A 19,566-nucleotide genomic window follows, 5' to 3' on the forward strand; every position below is an offset into this window, starting at 1 on the left:
AAAGCAAGGATACCGGAGTCGAGCTCGATGGACGTTTAAGAGACCGAAGAATCATCGGAGATGCTGCCGGAACCAACCAAGAAGAAATCGGGAACGTGTCACAAGTTCGCCGAAGAAATCGTCGGAGGCTCGCGGAGATCAACGAGAAGGCTCGGCTACTCGTTAAAGTCATCACAAAGATTGGGAGCTTGCAGGGAGTCCGTCGGAAGAAGTTCGTCGGAAAGCTCGCCGGAACAAGACTCGACGTTCACGGTTAAAAAAAAAAAACTTGCTTAGGATGTTTTTTTTGTGTTTTGTAGTTCACCTGTAATTAGGATTAGGATTAAGAGATAATCCTATATCCTGGTTAGGGGCCAACTGGGCCCAAAGTCAAATTTGGTTTGGGCTAAAATTAAGCCAAACCAATGAATCGGAAAGCCAGGCGGTGGCACCGCCTGGCTGGGCGGTGAAACCGCCCAGCACCCGAGCGCTGGGCGGTGGCACCACCTAGCTGGGCGGTGGAACCGCCAGCACCGGGAACCCTAAGAGAATTCAAATTTTGGAGCCCAAAATTTGAATCCTCTTGAGGCCTATAAATACCCCTCAAGTCTCAGCTGAGGTTACAACTTTTGAAAAGCATTTTGATTGAAAGAAAAGTCTTAGAAAGTCTTAGCAAGTCTTGTTTTCAATTTGCTAGAGAGTTCTCCTCCTCCTTTCTTATTGAAAATTTGTAAGAGGTTGAGCTGCTTGTAAAAGGTTGTAAGAGGGGTGTTTACCCTTCCATTTCAAGAGACTTGCTAGTGGAAGGTGGGAGCCTCATCGAAGAGGGGCCTCGCAAGTGGAGTAGGTCATTTGACCGAACCACTCTAAAAATCGGCGTAATCTCCGGTTTGCTTTTTATTATTGTCATTTACATTACTGCAAATCTTCTTACTGCTTTAGTTCCTTATTACTCTTGCTGCGCAACTTCAAGAATACGCCTTCAAGTTAAATTTCTCAAGTTTCGTTCTTAACGTACGAAAGATTTTGATTAAAATCGAAGTTTTAATCCGCTGCACTAATTCACCCCCCCTCTTAGTGCCGCTCCGATCCTAACATCCAAATGTCTGCTCAGTTATCTATTGAATCCGACCATTTGGATTATGCAAAACAATGATTTTGTTTTCTGACCTTTGGTTACTAAATCAATTGTAACTCTTTGTTGGAAACTTCGATTCATAGGAGACTTGTTTTATCTGAAAATAGATTGAAATATCTTTCCACAATATATTTCTAAGTAAATTGGAGTACGATTGATGGTTTGAATCATTTATTCAATGTGCCTCTTGAATTCTGCCAGAAATCGAGCTTTGGTCGATTTCGCATATTCTGGTTTCATTCCGTTGGAAATCGATATCCTTTGGCTTTCTTATTCAATTGATCTTTATATTACTGCTTTGAATTCTTGTATGCTCTTGTCCTACATGTATTTGGATACCTAAATCTGTTATGTAAACTTCATGTTTGTATCGTAATGTTTCATATAGACACATGCATTCCGTTGTTCAGCATGTGTTTCCGATATGTCCCAATTTATTGTTCATAATACCCTTTTGTACTATGGTGTTTGTGGGATTATTTGGACCTTTCCCAGAAATGGTAAAGGGTATGTGCTTAGAGCCCACGATGCTCTAGATTATGTTTGGTGGTCATTCAGAAATGGATGGACCATATTATGTTTGGAATCCTACTTCACTATCTATCTGTTTGATATGAAATTTAGAGCCGACCTAGCACTTGGGCAGGGTGAGAGGGCTCGAGTAGGAAAGGGCTACCCATGGATGGAGTCGAGAACTCATCACGGCGTGGAGCCACCACTGAGTTAAATTTCACATGCACTATGCTAGGGTACGACGTCTGAGCTTCTGTTTCGTATTTTGTATTGATATGCTCCAAAATGTTTCCTATGCCATTGATATACTTCAAAATGCTTCATATACTATTGATATGTTCCGAAATATTCCATTTGTCATTGATATGCTCCGGAACATCTCGTACGCTATTGATATGCTCCAATTACTCTATGCTCCATTTGTTATAAACCAAATATGTTATGAATGAAATGACATTTGCGATTTTGTATCTAATGAGATGATATCCTTGAATCTCTTGGATTCTGTCTTGCATTGTGATATCTTGTTTGTTTGAAACCGTCCCTTCTCATGCTATATATGATTTTGTTACTTGCTGAGCTGTTTTTAGCTCACTCCGTTGTTATATAAATCTTTTAGGTCAGCTTGTCACTCTTTGATATGTTTAAATTGGGCTGAGGTAGTGGAGAGCTATTCTGAATTATGGGCAAGTCTTGTTGGTTATTATGTTATTGTTGTATAAGCATATTTTGTATGTAATGAAATGTTATCGATGAATCGAAATGGATATACTGTGTAAAAGTGTTAGAAGATCTCTCTTATTTGGAATTTCGGAATGTTAAGTCTAGTTTACGATGATATGAACTTGTGGTAAATGGTTGGAGTTTTGATTGTATAAATTACTTAGCTTATGGATTTATAAATGTTGTTCATGTTTGTTAAGTTGGCTTGGGTTGCCATAAATATGAATTATCGGGTGACGTGATATATGATTATAAACTGCACAGGTTTTATAGATGTGAATTTGATAGAATGTTTTTCAGTGTCCTCAAATGTTAGTTTGGATCCTGGATTGGTTTGTGTTGAAAATTTTAATATCATGGATATTTTGAGGGGCGTGACACGAGGCGATGGTTTTGGGGCTCGGAATTTGCCGTGACCGCTACGCAGTCAGTTTCGGCGCACGCTTGCCGTGACCGATACGTAGTCATTGGACTAGGGCTTGGAGAGTGCTTGCAATAGCGATTCCATGATCGATCAAGAAAGCGCCGACGGTTTCTTGACGCATAAGAGGCTCCGAACGTTGATGCACCGGCCGCGACGTTTACATTGGCAAGGACGAAGCAAATGAAACGGGGGCGAGAGTAGTACTAGGATGGGTGACCCCCTGGGAATTCCATGTGTTGCACTCCTTTTTGCATCTCGAGATACGAAAACCTTTACCGTAGACCTCTGAGGCGATTGTTTTGGGACTCAGAAATTGCCATGGCCACTACGCAGTCAGTATCGTGGGGCTCGGACAGAGCTTTCCAGATTGGGGTCACAATAGCGATTCCGAGATCGTTCCAGATAGTGCCGATGGTTTCGACGCGCACTTGCCGTGACCGATACACAGTCATTGAGCTAGGGCTCAGAGAGAGCTTGCAATAGGGATTTCATGATCGTTCGAGAAAGCGCCGACGGTTTCGTGACGCGTAAGAGGCTCCTAACATTGATGCGCCAACCGCGAAGTGCACATAGGTGAGGGACGAAGCATGCGAAATGAGTGCGATCATACCAGCACTAAAGCACCGGATCCTATCAGAACTCCAAAGTTAAGCATGCTTAGGCGAGAGTAGAACTAGGATGGTTGACCCCCTGGGAAGTCCTCGTGTTGCACTCCATTTTGCTTCCCGAGATATGAAACATCTCCCATAGACCTCCGAGGCAATTGTTTTGGGGCTCAAAATTTGCTGTGATCGCTACGCTTTCAGTATCGTGGGACTCGGAGAGAGCTTTCGGGATTGGGATTGCAATAGTGATTCCGAGATCGTTCTAGAAAGTGCCGATGGTTTCGGCGCGCACTTGCCGTGACCGATACGCAGTCGTTGGGCTAGTGCTCGGAGAGAGCTTGCAATAGGGATTTCGTGATCATTCGAGAAAGTGCCGATGGTTTCGTGATGCACAAGAGGCTCCGGACATTGATGCACCGACCGCGACATGCAATAGGCGAGGGACGAAGCACGCGAAACGAGTGCGATCATACCAGCACTAAAGCACCGGATCCCAACAAAACTCCGAAGTTAAGCCTGCTTGGGCGAGAGTAGTACTAGGATGGGTGATCCCTTAGGAAGTCCTCGTGTTGCACTCCTTTTTGCGTCCCGAGATACGAAACATCTCCCGTAGACCTCCGAGGTGATTGTTTTGGGGCTCGAAATTTGTCATGACCGCTACGCAGTCAGTATCGTGCGGCTCGGAGAGAGCTTTCCGGATTGGGATCGTAATAGCGATTCCGAGATCGTTCTAGAAAGTGCCGATGGTTTCGGGGCGCGCTTGCCATGACCAATACGTAGTGGTTGGGCTAGGGCTCGGAGAGAGCTTGCAATTGGGATTTCCTGATCGTTCGAGAAAGCGACGACGGTTTCGTGACGCGCAAGAGGCTCCAGACGTTGATGCGCCGGCCGTGACGTGCACATAGGCGAGTGACGAAGCACGCGAAATGGATGCGATCATACTCGCACTAAAACACCGGATCCCAACAGAACTCCAAAGTTAAGCGTGCTTGGGCGAGAGTAGTACTATGATGGGGTACCCCCTGGGAAGTCCTTGTGTTGCACTCCTTTTTGTGTCCCGAGATATAAAACATCTCCCTTAGACCTTCGAGGCAATTGTTTTGGGCTCGAAATTTGCCTGACCGCTACACAGTCAGTATCGTGGGGCTAGAAGAGAGCTTTCCAGATTGGGGTCGCAATAGCGATTCTGAGATCGTTCTAGAAAGTGACGATGGTTTTGGCACGCGTTTGCCGTAACTGATACACACTTGTTGGGCTAGGGCTCGGAGAGAGCTTGCAATTGGGATTTCGTGATCGTTAGAGAAAGCGACGACAGTTTCGTGACGCGCAAGAGGCTCCGGACGTTGATGCGCCGGCCGCGATGTGCACATAGGCGGGGGACGAAGCACGTGAAATGGGTGCGATCATACCAGCACTAAAGCATCGGATCCCAACAGAACTCCGAAGTTAAGCGTGCTTGGGCGAGAGTAGTACTATGATGGGGGACCCCTTGGGAAGTCCTCGTGTTGCACTCCATTTTGCGTCCCGAGATATAAAACATCTCCCGTAGACCTCCGAGGCGATTGATTTGGGGCTCAGAATTTGCCGTGGCCAATATGCAATCAGTATCGTGGGGCTCGGACAAAGCTCTCCGGATTGGGGTCGCAATAACGATTCCGAGATCGTTCCATAATGTGCCGATGGTTTCTATACACGCTTGCCGTGATCGATACGCAGTCGTTGGGCTAGGGCTCAGAGAGTGCATGCAATAGCGATTCCGTGATTGATCGAGAAAGCGTCGACGTTGTCGTGACGCATAAGAGGCTTCGAATGTTGATGCGCTGGCCGCGATGTCCACCTAGGCGAGGGAGGATGCACACAAAACGAGTGCGATCATACCAGCAAAAAAGCACTGAATCCCATCAGAACTCCGAAGTTAAGCTTGCTTGGGCAAGAGTAGTATTAGGATGGGTGACCCCTTGGGAAGTCCTCGTGTTGCAAACCTTTTTGCATCCCGATATATGAAACATCTCCAATAGACCTCTGAGGCGATTGTTTTGGGGCTCGAAATTTGCCGTGACTGCTACGCTATCAGTATCGTAGGGCTCGGAGAGAGCTTTCCGGACTGGGGCCGCAATAGCGATTCCGAGATCGTTCTAGAAAGTGACGATGGTTTTGGCATGTGCTTTCCATGACCGATACGCATTCGTTGGGCTAGTGCTCAGAGAGAGCTTGCAATAGGGATTTCGTGATCGTTCGAGAAAGCGTCGACGGTTTCGTGCGCGCAAGAGGCTCCGAACGTTGATGCATCGGCCGTGACGTCCACATAGGCGATTGAGGATGCACGCAAAATGAGTGTGATCATACCAGCAAAAAAGCACTGAATCCCATCAGAACTCCAAAGTTAACAGTGCTTGGGCGAGAGTAGTACTAGGATTGGTGACCCCTTGGGAAGTCCTCGTATTGCAATCCTTTTTGCATCCCGATATACATAACATCTCCCATAGACCTCTGAGGTGATTGTTGTTGGGAAATCATAGGGGGGCGACATCATATGCGCAGCGGAAGAACAAGAAAACAAAAATCCCTGATTCCCTAAAAGATGTTCATCGTCGTGCGAAGATTGGTGCGCAAAATCCGCAAAAACACAAAACTGCGTATAGAGATTGTGTTACCTAGGGAGATCGTATATCCCTGTTTCCTTGCAGATCCTTAGGAGAGGGTGAAGGAGGTCAAGCGTCCTCCTCTCTAGCGGTGATCCACACAGTAGGGTTGCGACGACGCTCCTCAAAACTCCAGGCCTACTCTGAGGTGGAGAGGGAGAGGAGAATAGGAAGGGCAAGCAAAGACTCTAGCCTATGAGGCTGTGAATCCCTCCTATTTATAGAGATCCCGTGTCAAAACCCTAATGGGTCCTTTCCCTAGTGGGTATTGGATCTGCATCCAATAAGACAAGGGCTCCGTCGGATATCTCATATCCGAACCTCTACTCATCGCAATGCCTACCATATGTGTGTGACCCTCTAGGCCCAATATCGAGCTGGCCGTGAGTCATACCTGTCAGAACTCCTTCTAACTAAGTGAATTATTATCTCTGTAATAATTCACTCGACTCATCGACTACGGAAGTACTAGGCCACTACGCCGTAGTCCCCAGACGATACAGGGGAATCCAATCCATTGGACCTGTCTGTCCTCAGTTACCATGTACCTATAGTCCCTCATCCATCTAATATCCCAGAGACCGTATATCGAGCATGGTGCTGTCAGACCCATACGGTTTCTACTCGAGTCTCGCTCTAATCGGATTCTCCCGGAGAACTCTTTCTCTCTCAACCCGAATGACCCTGGCCAGGGATTTGTCTGAGCAAGAACACATGGGATATTCTTCTCATGATACCGAGAGTGGATGATCCTCTATCGACACTCAATAGCCCTCGTAAGGTCGACTACCACTCCCAATGACCAGCTGTACTAGATCTGGGAACAGCCAAACCTATAAGTCTGGTATCAAAGAGTGGAGCACTCATACAGGACATCCTTGGTGTCTCAAGTCTAAGAACCAGATACACCACTAGGACTACGGAATCGTTGTCTGACAATAAGGCATCATCAACCATCCAGCATTCCGTAAGCGGATCAATCAGTGAACTCATTCTCCAATGAGCACCTGTACTGTATCCCTAGTGTCCCTACACGAGCAGCTATGAGACCAGCTGCATCCATCATATGGACGGGTATACAGCACACCAGTCTATCCGGTTATCACGATGTCCCTCTCGAGTAACCTATGACCGGGATTATTTAGGATATGTGTTTAAAGGTGAATCGATCTCATTATCGTGATCTCATCACGATCCGATTCCCATTGCACAAATCCAAGGACATCACAATATATATGCATTTATACAATAGTTATAAAGTGATATACGCCAAAATATAATAAGCAAAAAGATTCTGTATCAAGTCACACGTGCCATCACTCACGTGATTGGCTTGCTGGGCACTTATGACTAGCAATCTCCCACTTGACCTAAAGCCAATCACCTATGTGTCTGATCCCCATCAGACCCCTGTGACGCTCAAAGACAATCTGAGACAATGGCTTTGTTAGTGGATCTGCAATGTTATCTTCGGATGGAACTCTTTCCACTGCTACATCTCCTCGGGTCACGATCTCTCTGATAAGGTGGAACCTCCTCAGAACATGCTTAGATTTCTGATGAGACCTAGGTTCCTTTGCTTGAGCAATTGCCCCGTTATTGTCGCAATATAGGGAAATCGGCTCCTCACTATCTGGCACGACTCCCAAATCTGTGATGAACTTCTTCAACCAGACTCCCTCCTTTGCTGCATCTGATGCAGCAATGTACTCCGCCTCTGTGGTCGAGTCAGCAGTGGTATCTTGCTTGGAACTCTTCCAGCACACTGCTCCTCCATTCAAGGTGTACACATACCCTGAATTCGACTTGCTATCATCGACATCAGACTGAAAACTTGAGTCAGTGTAGCCTTCAACCTTAAGGCTATTACCTCCATATACTAGTAAAAGATCCTTAGTCCTTCTCAAGTACTTAAGGATACACTTTACTGCTTTCCAGTGCTCCAAGCCTGGATCCGCCTGATACCTGCTCGTGACACTCAGAGCATGCGCTATATCAGGCCTAGTACATAGCATGGCATACATGATAGACCCTATTGCTGAGGCATAAGGTATCATATCCATGTTCGCCCTTTCTTCTGGAGTCTTTGGGGACATACTCGTAGAAAGTGATATCCCATGTCTCATCGGTATGAGACCTCTTTTGGAATTTTCCATGCCAAACCTTTTGACAATAGTTTCTATGTACCTGGACTGGGACAAGCCAAGCATCCTTTTGGATCTATCTCTATAGATTCTAATCCCCAAGATATAAGATGCTTCTCCTAAGTCCTTCATGGAGAAGTGTCTAGATAACCAAGCCTTTATTGTGGATAGCATTCCTATGTCATTCCCAATGATGAGGATGTCATCCACATATAACACCAAAAAACTAATAGCGCTCCCACTTACCTTTCTGTATACACAAGGCTCATCTTCGTTCTTAACGAAGTTATAAGATCTGATTGCCTCATCAAATCTTATGTTCCAACTTCGGGAAGCTTGCTTTAGTCCATAAATGGATCTAAGCAACCTACACACCTTATCTGGGCAGTTCTTGGACACGAATCCCTCAGGTTGCATCATATACACCTCCTCCTCCAGGTTCCCGTTGAGGAATGCGGTTTTCACATCCATCTGCCAGATCTCATAATCATAGTGTGATGCAATAGCCAATAGAATTCTGATGGATTTTAGCATTGCTACGGGTGAGAAAGTTTCGTCGTAGTCAACACCTTGCCTTTGACGATACCCCTTAGCCACTAGCCTTGCTTTATAGGTCTCTACCTTTCCATCTACTCCGATCTTTTTCTTAAAGATCCACTTGCAATCGATGGGTACAATACCTTCGGGTGCATCAACTAGGTTCCAAACCTTATTGGAGTACATAGAATCCATCTCAGAATTCATGGCTTCTTTCCACTTCCCGGAGTCTATACTCATAATAGCCTCCTCGTAGGTCTGAGGATCAATATCCTCTACATCCTCTGCTCTAATATGTCCCACATATCTCTCAGGAGGATGGGATACTCTATCAGACCTGCGTAAAGTTGAAACTTGTGTATTAGATACCTGAACAGACTCGGGCTGTAGAGTGGTGCTTGAGCTTGGTTCTCCAACCTCGCTCAATTCTATCATTCTCCCACTGTCTCCGCCAAGAATGTGTTCCTTCTCAAGGAACACTGCTCATATGGTGTAGACACTACCGACTTAGTTGAAACTCTGTTCAGAAGGTAAGCTACGGTTTCTAGGGCATATCCCCAGAATGAGATGGGTAGGTCAGCGAAACTCATCATGGACCGTACCATATCTAATAAAGTACGATTTCTCCTTTCAGAGTCACCATTAAGCTGAGGTGTGTAAGGAGGTGTCCATTGGGATAATATCCCATGGTCCTTGAGGAAGTGAGTAAACTCTGTACTTAAGTACTCACCTCCTCGATCTGATCGAAGAGTTTTGATACTCTTTCCAGTCTGGTTCTCCACCTCATTCTTATACTCTCTGAATTTCTCAAAGGCCTCGGACTTGTACTTCATTAAGTACACATATCCATACCTTGAGAAATCATCAGTAAATGTAATGAAGTAGGAGTAACCTCCAATGGCATGAGTTGACATGGGTCCACATACATCACTATGTATGAGTTCCAACAACTCAGTGGCTCTCTCTCCAGTTCCACTAAATGGAGAGTTGGTCAGTTTTCCACGAATGCAAGGCTCACAAGTTGCATATGACACATAGTCGAATGGATCTAGATATCCATCATTTAGCAACTTTTGAATCCTTCTTTCATGGATGTGACCTAGCCTACAATGCCACAGGTATGCACTGTTCAACTCATCTCGTTTCCTTTTGGACACATTTATATTCATGATATGTGGAGTGGTGTCTAACATAAATAAACCATTATGCAATGTTCCTTTCGTGATGATCTTATCATCTAATAATATCGAACAACCATTGTTCTCAAAAACAAATTTATATCCACTAACTGTTAAACATGAAATGGAGATAATGTTTTTGATAATAGAAGGAACAAAATAACATGCATCTAATGCAATAAAAGCTCCACTAGGCAGATGTAGGGCGACCTCGCCAACAGCTAATACAGCAACTTTTGCTCCATTACCCATCTTGAGGTCCATCTCGCCTCTCTCTAGTCTCCTAGGCCTTGCCAGAACCTGCAACGAATTACATATATGATAAGCACTTCCGGTATCTAATACCCATGTGTTATCATAAGAGTCTGACAAATGGAGACTGATCATGAATGTACCTGAAGCTTCATCAAGCTTTTGTTTCGCCCTTTCTGCAAGGTACTCTTTGCAGTTTCTCTTCCAGTGCCCATCTTTACCACAGTGGAAGCACTGGCCTTTGTCCTTTGTTGGGTCTTTCTTAGCAACCTTTGCTTTACCTTGTTTGCCCTTGCCCTTTCCCTTCTTAAGGGACCTTTCTGCTTTCCTTTTCTTTCTGGTCTCACCAGTGTAGAGAACTGGCTTCTCTTTCTTAATAGTACTCTCTGCCTCCCTCAACATATTGAGGAGCTCTGGGAGAGTCACCTCAAGCTTGTTCATATTAAAGTTCATTATGAACTGTGAAAAGGAATCTGGTAGGGACTGAAGCACAATGTCCACACACAAGTTATCCTCTAGGACCATTCCTAGACCTGTGAGTTTCTCTATCCACTCAATCATCTTTAGGACATGGTTCTGAACCGGTGTCCCCTCAGTCATCCTAGCGCGGAAAAGGCTCTTGGATATCTCATATCGTTGAGTCCTTCCCTGTTCCTCAAACAATTTGCGGACATGTAGGAGAATGGATCTGGCATCCATCTTTTCATGTTGTCTCTGTAACTCTGGAGTCATAGAGCCCAACATATAGCACTGAGCAAGAGTGGAGTCATCAATGTACTTCACGTAGCGAGCGATCTCATCCTCGCTTGCCCCTTCTTCGGGCGTAGGCATCACTGTATCAAGGACGTACACGATTTTCTCCGCTGTGAGAACAATTCTCAAGTTACGGAGCCAATCCGTATAATTTGGACCAGTGAGGCGGTTGACATCAAGTATGCCACGTAAGGGATTTGAAAACGACATTTTCTGAAAATAAAGATGTAGCAAAAATGAATAACATGCAGATTTTGCAAGAAATAAACTATCAAGATATGGACTTCTATCTTAATATGCTCCCACTATTTTACTAACGAGTCACGCGACACCCTCAGCACGTGAAACGGAAGTCTCCGGCAGACTTCTAGTGGGGATCAGGATCCAATCAGCGTCTTAGTGTAACCTCGAGGGACTCGACCAATCACACTAAGCCTAAAAGGTAGACAACTCTTGCCGATCACAACTCCTTGTGATTCCCGTCCTGTTCGGCCTCCGAATCACCATGGCCTCAAGGGACTCGACCAACCATGATGCTCGGTTAAGTCAACACCTTCGTTACAAGATGAGTCTGATTTGATGATATACCCTCGAGGGACTCGACCAAGCATATCATGCCCTCAGGTCACCGGTGACATCTCTATGTCGTAAGCAAGATAGCAAATCGCGATATAGGTGAGTCTCGAGGGACTCGACCAACTCAACCTACACCGGGATTCGGTTCCTACTCATAACGATGGAAGGCCACGTGGGTCAATCTAATTGCTTCACGTTTACCGACTTAATATTATCGAGAGATGTTTCTATGATTTGGTCTCCTAATATGACATGTCACACATATACATATTTAATATATATCTACATCGCATGCAAATATATATACATATCTAGTATGTGTATAAGCAATCACACCAGATGATCATGGACCACAACCTAATATGATTAGGCCCGAGCCAGTAGGCCTAATCACTCACATCAAGATCTATGTGTGCAACGGTGCATCTCCATGCCTTGTGATCGTCCATCTCGTCCTCGTCGGTTCCGTCGACATCTTGATGCATCTCCATGCATCACGATCGTCCGTCTCGTGGGTCCCGCTATCGCATCCACGTTCCCGCTGCGCCTTCTCATGTGATTACAACTTAATCATAGGCACGCAGGCCCGACAATAAACGAGAAATATAATGGAGGTTCGTAGACCTCAATAATAATAATCACAAGTACACACATCACACGGTCCATGATCATCCGTCCACACATCATACATCACATGTATAAATAATCATCATAATGTAGGACTACTAGATAATAATAAAAATAATAATCAACTAAACCTTTTAATTAATTAATATTTTCTGAAATCAGGGATATATAGGGAATTTCTCAATTCCTAAGGGTATTTTCATAATTTGGACAAAAGACAGAAACTGGAATTTATCAAATTCATAGGGGCAAAACTATCTTTTTGCCCAAAACCCTAATTCCCCCTCTGTTGCTGCCGCCGCCGCCACCCTGCCGGCGGCGCCTGTGCGGCGGGGCGAGGGCACTGCCCTCGCCTGCAGGCGGCACGCCCGCTGGCGGCGACGCCGCTGCGGGTGGGCGCCCCCTTCGGGCGCCGCTGCCTCCGCAGGCGGTGCTGTCCCGCCAGGCGGCCGCCCCTGTGAGGGGGGTTTCGCCCGCGGGAGTAGCGGCGGCAGGCGTCGCTGCAGGTGGGCTCCCCCTTCGGGCGTCGCTGCCTCCGCAGGCGGTGCTGTCCCGCCGGGCGGCCGCCCCTGTGGGGGGGGTTTCGCCCGCGGGAGTAGCGGCGGCAGGCGTCGCGCGTCGCTGCCCTACGGCGGCAGGTGCCGCTTCCTTTCGGCGGCAGGCGCCGCTGCCCTGCGGCGCCTCTGCCCGTGGGTTGCCAGCCCCGTCGGCAGCAAGCCTGCTACAAGCAGACCGCCGGCCGGCTGCTGCAGGCATAGCGTCGGCGCATGCGCCGGCGCTGTGCTGCCTAGCTTCGGCTGCCGCTGCAGGTGGCTGCAGGCATGCAGATCGACGGCAGCAACTGTTGCTGCCCTTCCTCGCTTTTGTGTCAACGATTTTGACGTCAATATTCTTCCTAAACACAACACACACAGTTCAAAAACCAATCATTCGCACGAACAACCTGGCTCTGATACCACTGTTGGGAAATCATAGGGGGGCGACATCATATGCGCAGCGGAAGAACAAGAAAACAAAAATCCCTGATTCCCAAAAAGATGTTCATCGTCGTGCGAAGATTGGTGCGCAAAATCCGCAAAAACACAAAACTGCGTATAGAGATTGTGTTACCTAGGGAGATCGTATATCCCTGTTTCCTTTCAGATCCTTAGGAGAGGGTGAAGGAGGTCAAGCGTCCTCCTCTCTAGCGGTGATCCACACAGCAGGGTTGCGACGACGCTCCTCAAAACTCCAGGCCTACTCTGAGGTGGAGAGGGAGAGGAGAATAGGAAGGGCAAGCAAAGACTCTAGCCTATGAGGCTGTGAATCCCTCCTATTTATAGAGATCCCGTGTCAAAACCCTAATGGGTCCTTTCCCTAGTGGGTATTGGATCTGCATCCAATAAGACAAGGGCTCCGTCGGATATCTCATATCCGAACCTCTACTCATCGCAATGCCTACCATATGTGTGTGACCCTCTAGGCCCAATATCGAGCTGGCCATGAGTCATACCTGTCAGAACTCCTTCTAACTAAGTGAATTATTATCTCTGTAATAATTCACTCGACTCATCGACTACGGAAGTACTAGGCCACTACGCCGTAGTCCCCAGACGATACAGGGGAATCCAATCCATTGGACCTGTCTGTCCTCAGTTACCATGTACCTATAGTCCCTCATCCATCTAATATCCCAGAGACCGTATATCGAGCATGGTGCTGTCAGACCCATATGGTTTCTACTCGAGTCTCGCTCTAATCGGATTCTCCCGGAGAACTCTTTCTCTCTCAACCCGAATGACCCTGGCCAGGGATTTGTCTGAGCAAGAACACATGGGATATTCCTCTCATGATACCGAGAGTGGATGATCCTCTATCGACACTCAATAGCCCTCGTAAGGTCGACTACCACTCCCAATGACCAACTGTACTAGATCTGGGAACAGCCAAACCTATAAGTCTGGTATCAAAGAGTGGAGCACTCATAAAGGACATCTTTGGTGTCTCAAGTCTAAGAACCAGATACACCACTAGGACTACGGAATCGTTGTCTGACAATAAGGCATCATCAACCATCCAGCATTCCGTAAGCGGATCAATCAGTGAACTCATTCTCCAATGAGCACCTATACTGTATCCCTAGTGTCCCTACACGAGCAGCTATGAGACCAGCTGCATCCATCATATGGACGGGTATACAGCACACCAGTCTATCCGGTTATCACGATGTCCCTCTCGAGTAACCTATGACCGGGATTATTTAGGATATGTGTTTAAAGGTGAATCGATCTCATTATCGTGATCTCATCACGATCCGATTCCCATTGCACAAATCCAAGGACATCACAATATATATGCATTTATGCAATAGTTATAAAGTGATATACGCCAAAATATAATAAGCAAAAAGATTCTGTATCAAGTCACACGTGCCATCACTCACGTGATTGGCTTGCTGGGCACTTATGACTAGCAATTGTTTTGGGGCTCAGAATTTGCCATGACTGCTACGCTGTCAATATCGTAGGGCTCGGAGAGAGCTTTCCGGATTGGGGTCGCAATAGCGATTCCAAGATCATTCTAGAAAGTGACGATGGTTTCGACGCATGCTCTCCGTGACCAATACGCAGTCGTTGGGCTAGTGCTTAGAGAGAGCTTGCAATAGGGATTTCATGATCGTTCGAGAAAGCGCCGATAGTTTCGTGACGCGCAAGAGGCTCCGAACGTTGATGCATCGACCGCGACGTCCACATAGGCGAGGGAGGATGCACGCAAAACCAGTGTGATCATACCAGCAAAAAAGCACTGAATCCCATCAGAACTCTGAAGTTAAGCGTGCTTGGGCGAGAGTAGTACTAGGATGGGTGACCCCCTGGGAAGTCCTCGTGTTGTAATCCTTTTTGCATCCCGAGATACGAAACATCTACCATAGACCTCTAAGGCGATTGTTTTGGGGCTCGGAATATGCCGTGACCGCTACGCTGTCAATATCGTGGGGCTCGGAGAGAGCTTTCTGGATTGGGGTCGCAATAGCGATTCCGAGATCGTTATGGAAAGTGCCGATGGTTTCGACGCGCGCTTTCCGTGACCGATAGGCAGTTGTTGGGCTAGTGCTCGGAGAGAGCTTGCAATAGGGATTTCGTGATCGTTCGAGAAAGCGCCGATGGTTTCGTGATGCGCAAGAGGCTCCGGACGTTGATGCGCCGGCCACGATGGGCACATAAGTGAGGGACGAAGAACATGAAATGTGTGCGATCAAACCAGCACTAAAGTACCGGATTCCATCAGAACTCCGAAAGTTAAGCGTGCTTGGGCGAGAGTAGTACTAGGATGGGTGACCCCTTGGGAAGTCCTCTTGTTGAACTCCTTTTTGCGTCCCGAGATACGAAACATCTCCCGTAGCCCTCCGAGGTGATTGTTTTGGGGGCTCGAAATTTGCCCTGACCGCTACACTGTAACATCCCATTAGTCCCACATATGAAGTGGGCAATGTGTATGATTAGTTTATAAGGGCCTGATGAGTGTACTACATAAACTCCCGCTTATGCATTTTGGTCCGCGGTTGAAGGACCAAAATGGAGTTACTAGCCAGTTGGCTCATCAGACCCGGGTCTTGACATTTGGTATCAGAGCCGACCTAGCATTTGGGCAGGGTGAGAGGGCTCGAGGAGGAAAGGGCTACCCGTGGATGGAGTCAGAGAACTCATCATGACGTGGAGCCACCACTGAGTTAATCCTCATATTCGCTATGCTAGGGTTCGATCTGGGATATGTTGGGCCTTGACGAGGACGTCAAGCTAATTGTGTTGGGGATAATGTAACATCCCATTAGTCCCACATTGGAAGTGGGCAATGTGTATGATTAGCTTATAAGGGCCTGATGAGTGTACTACGTAAACTCCCGCTTAAGCATTTTGGTCTGCGGTTGAAGGACCAAAATTGTTACATACATTGTCAGTATTGTGGGGCTCGGAGAGAGCTTTCCGGATTGGGGTCGCAATAGCGAATTCCGAGATTGTTCTAGAAAGTGCCGACGGTTTCGGCGTGTGCTTTTCGTGACCGATAGGCAGTCGTTGGGCTAGTGCTCGGAGAGAGCTTGCAATAGGGATTTTGTGATCGTTCGAGAAAGTGCCGACGGTTTCGTGACGCGCAAGAGGCTCCGAACGTTGATGTGCCGGCCACGACGTCCACATAGGCGAGGGAGGATGCACGCAAAACGAGTACGATCATACCAGCAAAAAAGCACTGAATCCCATCAGAACTCCGAAGTTAAGCGTGCTTGGGCGAGAGTAGTACTAGGATAGGTGACCCCCTATGAGGTCCTCGTGTTGCAATCCTTTTTACATCCCGAGATACGAAACATCTCCCATAGACCTCTGAGGCGATTGTTTTGGGGCTCGGAATTTACCATGACCGCTACGTTGTCAGTATCGTGGGGCTCAGGGAGAGCTTTCCGAATTGGGGTCGCAATAGCGATTCCAAGATCGTTCTAGAAAGTGCCAATGGTTTCAGCGCGCACTTTCCGTGACCGATAGGCAGTAGTTATGCTAGTGCTCGGAGAGAGCTTGCAATAGGGATTTCGTGATCGTTCGAGAAAGTGCCGACGGTTTCGTGACGTGCAAGAGGCTTCGGACGCTGATGCGCCGGCCGTGACGTCCACATAGGCGAGGGAGGATGCACGCAAAACGAGTGCGATCATACCAACAAAAAAGCACCGAATCACATCAGAACTCCGAAGTTAAGCTGCTTGGGCGAGAGTTGTACTAGGATGGGTGACCCCTTGGGAAGTCCTTGTGTTGCAATCCTTTTTGCATCCCGAGATGCGAAACAACTACCATAGACCTCTGAGGCGATTGTTTTGGGGCTCGAAATTTGCCGTGACCACTACACAGTCAGTATCGTGGGGCTCGGAGAGAGCTTTCCAGATTGGGGATGCAATAGTTATTCCGAGATCGTTCTAGAAAGTGTCGATGGTTTCGGCGCGCGCTTGCCGTGACCAATACGTAGTCGTTGGGCTATGGCTCGGAGAGAGCTTACAATAGGGATTTCATGATAGTTCGAGAAAGCGCCAACGGTTTCGTGATGCGCAAGAGGCTCCGAACATTGATGCGTCGGCCGTTATGTCCACATAGGCGAGTGAGGATGAAAGTAAAACAAGTACGATCATAGCAACAAAAAAGCACTTAATCCCATCAAAACTCCAAAGTTAAGTGTGCTTGGGTGAGAGTAGTACTAGGATGGGTGACCCCCTGGGAAGTCCTCATGTTGCAATCCTTTTTGCATCCCGAGATACGAAACATCTCCCATAGACCTCTGAGGTGATTGTTTTGGGTCTCGGAATTTACCGTGACCGCTACGCTGTCAGTATCGTGGGGCTCGGAGAGAGCTTTCTGGATTGGGTCGCAATAGTTATTCCGAGATCGTTCTAGAAAGTGCGGATGGTTTCGGTGTGTGCTTTCCATGACCGATAGGCAGTCGTTGGGCTAGTGCTCGGAGAGAGCTTGCAATAGGGATTTCGTGATTGTTCGAGAAAGCGCCGATGGTTTCGTGATGCGCAAGAGGCTCCGGACGTTGATGCGCCGGCCGCAACGTGCACATACGCGAGGGACGAAGCATGCAAAACAGGTGCGATCATACCAGCACTAAAGCACCGGATCCCATCAGAACTCCGAAGTTAAGTGTGCTTGGGCGAGAGTAGAACTAGGATGGTTGACCCTCAGGGAAGTCCTCGTGTTGCACTCCATTTTGCGTCCCGAGATACGAAACATCTCCCATAGACCTCCGAGGTGATTGTTTTAGGGCTCGAAATTTGTCGTGATAGCTACGCTGTTAGTATCGTGGGGCTCGGAGAGAGCTTTCCGGATTGGGGTCGCAATAGTGATTCCGAGATCGTTCTAGAAAGTGCCGATGGTTTCGGCGTGCGCTTGCCGTGACCGATACGCGGTCGTTGGGCTAGTGGTCGAAGAGAGCTTGCAATAGGGATTTCGTGATCGTTCGAGAAAGCACCGATGGTTTCATGATGCGCAAGGGGCTCCGGGCGTTGATGCGTCGGCCGCGACATCCACATAGGCGAGGGAGGATGCACATAAAACGAGTGCGATCATACCAGCAAAAAATCAATGAATCCCATCAGAACTTTAAATTTAAGCGTGCTTGGGCGAGAGTAGTACTAGGATGGGTGACCCCTTGGGAAGTCCTCGTGTTGCAATCCTTTTTGCATCCCAAGATACAAAACATCTCCCATAGACCTCTAAGGCGATTATTTTGGGGCTCGGAATTTGCCGTGACCGCTACGCTGTCAATATCGTGGGGCTCGGAGAGAGCTTTCCGGATTAGGGTCACAATAGTAATTCTGAGATCGTTCCAAATGGTGCCGATGGTTTTGGCATGTGCTTGCCGTGACCAATATGCAGTCGTTGGGCTAGAGCTCGGAGAGTGCTTGCAAGAGGGATTTCGTGATTGTTCGAGAAACCGCTGACGGTTTCGTAATGCATAAGAGGCTCCGGACGTTGATGCGCCGGTCGCGACGTGCATATAGGCGAGGGACGAAGCACGCAAAATGAGTGCGATCATACCAGCACTAAAGCAACGGATCCCATCAGAACTCCGAAGTTAAACGTACTTAGGCGAGAGTAGAACTAGGAAGGTTGACCCCCTGGGAAATCCTCGTGTTGCACTCCATTTTGCGTCCCAAGATACGAAACATCTCCCGTAGACCTCCGAGGCGATTATTTTGGGGCTCGAAATTTGCCATGACCGCTACACTGTCAGTATCATGGAGCTCAGAGAGAGCTTTCCAGATTGGGGTCGCAATAGCGATTCCGAGATCGTTCTAGAAAGTGCCGATGGTTTTTGTCACACCCCCCCGAATTATCACATTCAGGAGGTGTGACCCTGTCTAAAATCAATAATATTATAATTCATCATCAATTCAATCCAAGATCCAATCTAACAATTTGAGGATACTAAGAATCATTCAAAATCAATATTCACAATTCATAAACATGTACGTTACATAAATCATAATCCACTTCACTCAAAGATTCATAAAATCTAATGGCAACTCAACTAAACATCAACCACAACACAAATCTATAATCTTAGAAATATATACAATCATAAAAAAGATAATTATTTACCATGAGTTCTTGTCCTTATACAACTTAAACTTATCATTCCATACACATGAGCGGTCCTTTAAACTTTTACAACCCATAAGTATCAACAGATCCTTAACATTACATCAGAAGTAAAGTATACTATACAACAAAAACCTATCATCCAACAAAGATTAGCTCAAAAATCTTCTAGCCTTTCACTACTTTAACCCAATTCTAGTTTTTCAATGCATGACAAGCTACCCTGAAAAATTTATATAGCAACGGGGTGAGCATAAAGAGCTCAGCAAGCGTCTAACATATCCATGGCGATAGGAGAAGTTCAAGCAGGCTTAGTATCAAGATACAAAAGTAGAAATACAAGTGTTCATTTAAAAT

General features: G+C 46.9%; 11 non-coding genes and 3 pseudogenes across 11 annotated transcripts; all 14 read left to right on the top strand.

Moving 5' to 3' along the window:
* The first annotated feature begins 3,373 nt into the window (after positions 1-3,373).
* On the top strand, positions 3,374-3,492 carry LOC135630002 (5S ribosomal RNA). The gene has a single exon (XR_010493561.1). It is a non-coding gene; the product is annotated as a 5S ribosomal RNA (ribosomal RNA).
* Positions 3,493-3,841: 349 nt separating this feature from the next.
* LOC135629920 (5S ribosomal RNA) lies at positions 3,842-3,960 on the top strand. Its single transcript, XR_010493481.1, has one exon. It is a non-coding gene; the product is annotated as a 5S ribosomal RNA (ribosomal RNA).
* Positions 3,961-4,310: 350 nt separating this feature from the next.
* Positions 4,311-4,429, top strand: LOC135629946 (5S ribosomal RNA). The gene has a single exon (XR_010493508.1). It is a non-coding gene; the product is annotated as a 5S ribosomal RNA (ribosomal RNA).
* A 348-nt stretch (positions 4,430-4,777) lies between these two features.
* Positions 4,778-4,896, top strand: LOC135630323 (5S ribosomal RNA). Its single transcript, XR_010493851.1, has one exon. It is a non-coding gene; the product is annotated as a 5S ribosomal RNA (ribosomal RNA).
* Positions 4,897-5,246: 350 nt separating this feature from the next.
* On the top strand, positions 5,247-5,365 carry LOC135629976 (5S ribosomal RNA). Its single transcript, XR_010493536.1, has one exon. It is a non-coding gene; the product is annotated as a 5S ribosomal RNA (ribosomal RNA).
* Positions 5,366-5,714: 349 nt separating this feature from the next.
* Positions 5,715-5,833, top strand: LOC135630026 (5S ribosomal RNA). Its single transcript, XR_010493585.1, has one exon. It is a non-coding gene; the product is annotated as a 5S ribosomal RNA (ribosomal RNA).
* Positions 5,834-14,848: 9,015 nt separating this feature from the next.
* LOC135630024 (5S ribosomal RNA) lies at positions 14,849-14,967 on the top strand. Its single transcript, XR_010493583.1, has one exon. It is a non-coding gene; the product is annotated as a 5S ribosomal RNA (ribosomal RNA).
* Positions 14,968-15,317: 350 nt separating this feature from the next.
* Positions 15,318-15,437, top strand: LOC135630023 (5S ribosomal RNA). The gene has a single exon (XR_010493582.1). It is a non-coding gene; the product is annotated as a 5S ribosomal RNA (ribosomal RNA).
* An 851-nt stretch (positions 15,438-16,288) lies between these two features.
* Positions 16,289-16,407, top strand: LOC135630047 (5S ribosomal RNA; annotated as a pseudogene).
* A 350-nt stretch (positions 16,408-16,757) lies between these two features.
* On the top strand, positions 16,758-16,875 carry LOC135630044 (5S ribosomal RNA; annotated as a pseudogene).
* Positions 16,876-17,225: 350 nt separating this feature from the next.
* LOC135630078 (5S ribosomal RNA) lies at positions 17,226-17,344 on the top strand (annotated as a pseudogene).
* Positions 17,345-17,693: 349 nt separating this feature from the next.
* On the top strand, positions 17,694-17,812 carry LOC135629884 (5S ribosomal RNA). The gene has a single exon (XR_010493447.1). It is a non-coding gene; the product is annotated as a 5S ribosomal RNA (ribosomal RNA).
* Positions 17,813-18,162: 350 nt separating this feature from the next.
* Positions 18,163-18,281, top strand: LOC135630025 (5S ribosomal RNA). The gene has a single exon (XR_010493584.1). It is a non-coding gene; the product is annotated as a 5S ribosomal RNA (ribosomal RNA).
* A 350-nt stretch (positions 18,282-18,631) lies between these two features.
* LOC135630028 (5S ribosomal RNA) lies at positions 18,632-18,750 on the top strand. Its single transcript, XR_010493587.1, has one exon. It is a non-coding gene; the product is annotated as a 5S ribosomal RNA (ribosomal RNA).
* The last annotated feature ends 816 nt before the right edge of the window (positions 18,751-19,566 follow it).

The sequence above is a fragment of the Musa acuminata genome, chromosome BXJ3-1 (assembly GCF_036884655.1).
Source record: "Musa acuminata AAA Group cultivar baxijiao chromosome BXJ3-1, Cavendish_Baxijiao_AAA, whole genome shotgun sequence".
Lineage (NCBI taxonomy): Eukaryota > Viridiplantae > Streptophyta > Magnoliopsida > Zingiberales > Musaceae > Musa > Musa acuminata.